Source organism: Lygodium microphyllum, chromosome 4 (assembly GCF_053477565.2).
Source record: "Lygodium microphyllum isolate KBCC chromosome 4, Lygodium_microphyllum_v1.1.10, whole genome shotgun sequence".
Taxonomy (NCBI): domain Eukaryota; kingdom Viridiplantae; phylum Streptophyta; class Polypodiopsida; order Schizaeales; family Lygodiaceae; genus Lygodium; species Lygodium microphyllum.
Genome location: NC_141138.1, coordinates 34,541,000 through 34,547,380, shown reverse-complemented (window position 1 = coordinate 34,547,380; position 6,381 = coordinate 34,541,000).

The following is a 6,381-nucleotide window of genomic DNA, read 5'->3' as shown; positions in this document are numbered from 1 at the left end:
TATTTTCCCCTTCTCCACCCTGTCTTTCTCCATCCATTAATGTACCCTCTACATTTCCTATTTATCAGTTAACACCCTTCCTTAGTGATTCCCTCCAAATTTTTGCCACTCCTTCTTTAAACTTTTCTTCCTTTTATGATTTTTCCTATCCCTCACTTCATCCTCTTTTCCTTATTCCATTACCCTCTCCTAACACTTCTATATCTCAACCACCTCGGTTGGTTAGTAACTGTGATGGGTTTGATAATCAGATTTCTAGAAGAAGGGGATGGAGTTCGGATGATTGCCTTACAGGACCTCATATCAATTGGCCAGTAATTCCAGGAGAATGGACAACTGCCAGTCAAGCTTATCAGAACTATGTTCATTTTGCTCAGCAGTATTCACAGTCTGCAGATCCTTCAGTGAGATTAACTGCTCACTTTGCTTGGTACCTGGCGTATATGCATAGGCACTCTCATAATGATTCCAAGCCTATTCCAAAGTTGTGCATGAATGTCAATGTCAGTATTGATTCCCAACAGCTGGATATCTTGTATTTTCATGCCCTTTGTTTGCCTAGCAGATACCTGGTCCTGTTGGAAAGGATGTGCTGTCTTCAGTTTTTTCAAAATCCTCCTAAAAACTTTGTAGATGAATCCTTGTCTATGGATCGTTTCCGACAACATCAATCTTTCAAGAGGGATCATCTTCATTGATACCTTTCCAATGTATGGTGGATGCTTTTTAATGAAAATCTCTCTTTTTGGAGGAGTCATTCAGATGGTTGTGTTGTGTATTAGTGTTTGTGTTGTGAGTTCATTTATGTAAAACGAACGTGGTGGTTTTCTATTGGATTGGATTTCGTGTGCGAGCTACATTTTGAAGAATTGTGGTGATGGGTTCGTGGTTGCAGAGTTGAAGCTGATGCTGATGAAGAAGAAGAAAACTATTATATCCTTTACAAATTTGTTGTGTTTTTTTTAGTTTGATAAGAGGTGTTAATGTAAAACGGGTTTTCCTTTCTTTGTATTTTTATATCAGATACAGGTTATAAGTTGGGGTCGTGGTGGATGGATTCTTTTTGAAAATATATTGAAGATAACAGTTGCGATTTTAAGTGCACTTGTATTCTCTTTTTTTCCTGGGTCGCGAGGATGCTTCCTTATTAAGTGTGGGGATATGTTGAGTGTTGAAATGACTTGTTTTTTGGCTGTTTTTTGCTGTTTTTGAGAGTTGAATGATTGATTTTATGAGATGATTGATTAGTTTGGAAGTGGTTTGAGAGTGTTTTGTATGATATTGATTGTGTTTTGGAAGTTCATGATGTTTATTGGTGGTTCTGTGATGTTCTGATTGGTTCTGATTGGTTCTGTATACCTTCTGTTTTGGTTTGTTTTGTTCTGATTGTCTTCTGTAAGGAGGGATGGAGTATTGATTGATGGAGATTGAGATATTGTGAAAGCTTATTGAATGGTTTGTGAGAGTATGGAATGGTTTGAGAATGAGTTATGTGGTTTTAATGACCTTCTGTAACCTTTTGTAGGTCTTCTGTAGAGCTTCTGTTCTGTTCTGTACTGTAGCTGTTCTGGTACTGTTCTGTGACTGTTCTGTATGCTTCTGTATGTGTTCTGATGGATGAGAGTGTAGCTTGGGAAAGTTTTCTAGCTTTGAAAAGAGGTGAATACAAGTGCAAAAGAGCTGAAAGAAGTGAAAGAAGTAGCTATTGAAGACTCAAGTGAAGACTAGAGTGAAATGACAGTAGTGAGCTATGAAAGGACACTGTAGTGGCTCTGGTGACTCTTCATATCAAACATACCTCTTGGGAGGGGTATCCATGACCTAAGAAGGATTATTAAGAGTGATTTTGAGAGATTGTAGTGAGGAGATGATGTATTATTGATGGAGAGAGAGAGAGAGAGAGAGAGTCAGAGATAGCTAATTCTACAAAAATAGAGTGATTGTATATGAGATATTGGGAGAGAAGACTATGAAGATATTGAAGATGAATACTATGTGATGTATTTCCATTCAAAGATGGTGTATTCCTTTGTTTTCTTTGTTCTATTGATGGATTTTGTGAAGATGTTGAAGAATATGGTTGATTCTATCAAATCCGTGGGAGGTCTACATGATGCTGCATGAAGATTTGTTGTGCCTGGTGTTCTTTTATTCATTGTGATCATATGAAACATGATAAACAAGCTTGTTGATGTTACAAGATATATTTTCTTGCAAGAGAATTCCCTTTTCCTTGGTGTTCCTCTCGGGGCTCCAGGTGTTGCTATGGTAGTCTATGAGGTATCTTGGATACAAAAGCTACTTGATGATTTGGGGATATAGATAAACATGAGAGTTGTCATTTATTGCGACAACATGAATAGTATACATTTGGCTAGGAACCTAGTGTTTCATGCACATACATAACATATTAATGTTCATTAGCATTTCATTAGAGAGCAAGTCTTAGCAGGTGACATTGGCCTCATATATATGAGCACAGAGGAGTAAGTTGCAAATATTTTCACTAAGGCCTTAAGAGTAGAAAAGCTACAGTGCTTTTGAAGCCTATTTGGAGTATAGGTTATGGAGTTGAGCTTGAGGGGGAGTGTTAAGATGTCAAGCTCAACATGAAATGACACACTCATGTACCTGGATGTTTGTTTCCACATTCATATCACTGACATGGTTAGTACATATATTAGCATATCATTCCATTGATACTTTATAGTCATCCACCTATCTAAGTTATGAGATATCTATCTAGTCATCTTTCTACTTAACATGTTCACACCATGGAATATTTGTATATTATGTATGTTGTACTCTCTCTTATTTGATGTAGACTCGTATAGTGAAGAAGAATAAGTAGAAGAAGAAATACTAGGGTTTTAGCTTCCTACCTTGTGCACATTCTCTTTGTGTGGTTTGTGTCTCATAAGAACTCTCTCTCTCTCTCTCTCTCTCTCTCTCTCTCTCTAGCACTTACTATTGTAGCCCCTAGATTAGGCTATAAGTGCAAAAACAACCTTATTTCTTCCCAAACCCTCATCCTAGGTTGATGGCTTCATGCGTTATACTAGCACATGTTTGTGTTAATAGAGTAAAGAATACAATTTGATATGAAGTTCATAAAGGTAGGCATGAGCCATCTTCAATTAGAGGAGTATACCTTGGAATATTGTGGAGACATGAATTGCTTTTTACAAAATTCATAAGGAAATATGAGTCGCATATTTCAAACTCAAAGTACTTAATACATGGCAAAGAGGTGACATTATTATCTATAATCCAATTGAAAACACTAGCTAATAGGGACCGAAGAGTATTAACAACACGTTACAATTATTAATGGACCACCTTGATTGTCATTCCCTTTACATCATGTGGATAGTACTTGATTTGAAGCTAGAGAAGCCACAGTTCTTATGAGTAGTAGTTGTTGCCTTTTGTCTCTCAAGGTGAGGTGTCTGATCTAATCAAATTTCAATTGAAACAATTATTAGATATGCTCAATGCCCTACCCTCATAAGGTGCCACCAATGATACACAGTGCTTTAAGTTGTAAGGCCCCCACTATGAGGAGAAGCCATGTGTAAGCATGGTTGGGTCCTAACTTATATGTTAGATGAGGTCTATGTGACTAGATGGCAAAAAGGTGACCTTGTATGGATGCTAGTAGTAACTCGAGGCAGAATGCATCTAGTTGTGGGCTGTGGGAGTTATCAGAGCCCCTATTTTGGGGTCTGGAGGTCACAAAAGTGGCCCCTAGCTTGGGGGTCTCATGGGGCTAGCTACCCCCTTGACAGAGGTTCGGGGGGCAACACCCCTAGCTCGGCAATAAAGGGAATATTCCCTAGCTAACTAGGAAAGGTTCATAATAAGGTCAGACATGCTGAACAGACTACCTTCTTGGGATATAAAAGGAAGACCCCTCTAAAGCCATTGTTAGTTTCACTCAATCGGAGTTCTTCTAAGTACCCATCTAAGCTTCACACTAGAAGTTCATGAGTGGACACAACCATATTTGTATCAATTCATTTGAAATTAAAGCAATCTCTATTCTTCTCATATTTGATGTGTGCTCTCTACTCTTTGGTTGAGATTTTGTCCTCTACTGTGTTGTGTAATATCTACAAAAATAAGCTTGGGATAAGGAGATCCCAATTAATGCAATTGAAGTAATGACTTTGTAATAAGGAGAACGTTTGATTATTTGTTTTATAAGGGGCGAGACAAAATTGTTACATTATGATAATTGAAGATGCATATCAAATTTCAAGTATTCTAGGGGCTGTGTGAATGCTAAGCCCATAGTTAGAGCCAAGGGAGTAAGGAAAGAGAGCCACTAAGTTTAGAGGCTATTAAGGTTATTAAGCAGGGAGGATATTGTTGGCCAAAAAAGGTCCAAAAAAAGGCAAAGAATAAGATTCAAGTTACCTTGTAGAGGTAGGTAGAGTGAAATTCCAAACTTGATTTTGAGAGAAGGAAACAATCGAGACTTGGGTAGGTGTTGAAATGTTGTAGTTGTGTGCTTTTTGAAGGAAGGGAAGGTAAGTTGATGGGGTAGATGATATGCCCAATTCTAGTTGCAAATTGAGGGACACTAGAAGGAGAATGCTCAAAGTAGAAGCAAAAGTTTGCTTGCTTAAGGAGCTACAGTTGTAAAGGAGAGGGATTCTATCAAACCATGCTTTATCACAACATGGTGTGTAAATACATGGTGTTGCTTATGCAAGGGAGGTTATCACAAGTTTGGGTACAATATAACATGTGCCATGATGTTAGGCAAGTCTAGTATTCTTATTCCATGTGCATGCCTCGCTCCATCTTTGTGATGTTAGGCAAGGCTAGAATGCTCAAAGTAGAAGCAAAATTTTGCTTGCTTAAGGAGCTACAGTTATAAAGTAGAGGGATTCTCTCAAACCATGCTTTATCACAACATGGCGTGTAAATACATGGTATTGCTTCTGTAAGGGAGGTTGTCACAAGTTTGGGTACAATATAACATGTGCCATGATGTTAGGTAAGGCTAGTATGCTTATTCCATGTGCCTACCTCGCTCCATCTTTGCATGTACATAAGTATTACATGAAAATAAGAGGTTCATCCTACTTATGTAAGTGGACATCACGATAGCCATGAACGAGGAAAAAACTTGGCCCATAAAGAACTATTGACATCTCTCAAAGGACTCGAATAATATAAGAGGAGGCTCATGGAGGTGTTGCCCTCCTAAGTTGGTTATTGGAATTGTTTCCTGGCATGTATATGTATGTATGTATGTATGTATGTATGTATGTATGTATGTATGTATGTATGTATGTATGTATGTATGTATGTATGTATGTATGTATGTATATGTCCATGTGTTTACACATATATATGTATGTATCATGCATACAATTAAATGATTGATAATCAAGGTATTGCAAACTTTTTACAAACTTCCCAACTTGTAACTCCTTTTTTAGCATGGAATGTTTGGCACATACCTCTCTTTGGACAAGCTTCCTTAACCTTGTTATGTTTGTGAGAGGTTTGAAAGATTCTCAACATATCATTTTGATATTGTATCTAGAATGGGTCCATTCAAAATCATTTGTCCAATACAAAGCTCATGCTAGATGGTACAAGGTATAAAAGAACTCTCTCCACTAACCAATCTTTCTATGTCTTTTATCAACTTCATCATGAATGCATGTTTGATAGGTACATCTACAAAGTTATAATTGTTACTACCTATGAAATATGAATTATTTAAAAGTATGGTGTGTAAAGGGTCATTGGTTCTATGAACTTATCCAATACAGACTTAAATTGAAATTAAGAAGTCAAAAGGGTTTCAACCTTAAGTTATGTATATAGCTATTTTCTATTAGGTAGAAATGTGAGAAGTTGCCTAATTTTCAATTGATGTTTAGGTCATTGCTTGCTACATGCAAATAACTTCCATCAAAAGTTATACACCTATAGACTATACCTATATAACCTTGTATAGTCAAAATTATTTTATTTGACATGCCCATATTTTCCAAAACAAAATTGCAAGTAAAATACATTTGCAAGAAGTACAATGATCAAATTCAGGGACATCGAACTTAAGGCATGTTATCAAGTTCTCAAGCATAAACTTGATTGGGGTCAACAGATTTGGGAAACCTCATATAAATAGTGGTTTGAACTCATTCTAGGAAACATAAGAAGCTAATACACAAAGCTCCTTACTTGATATAGTATCTCAATATATTGCACAATATGAATCTTAACTCTTAGTTTGAGAAACATTTGATTTTCTTGACAAGTTAATGTTCCATAAGAGTATTTTTCTTATATTTAGTAATTGAAGAGATGAGTTTCTAGCACAGTTTTGATTTTTTAATACAATCAAGCTAAACATAT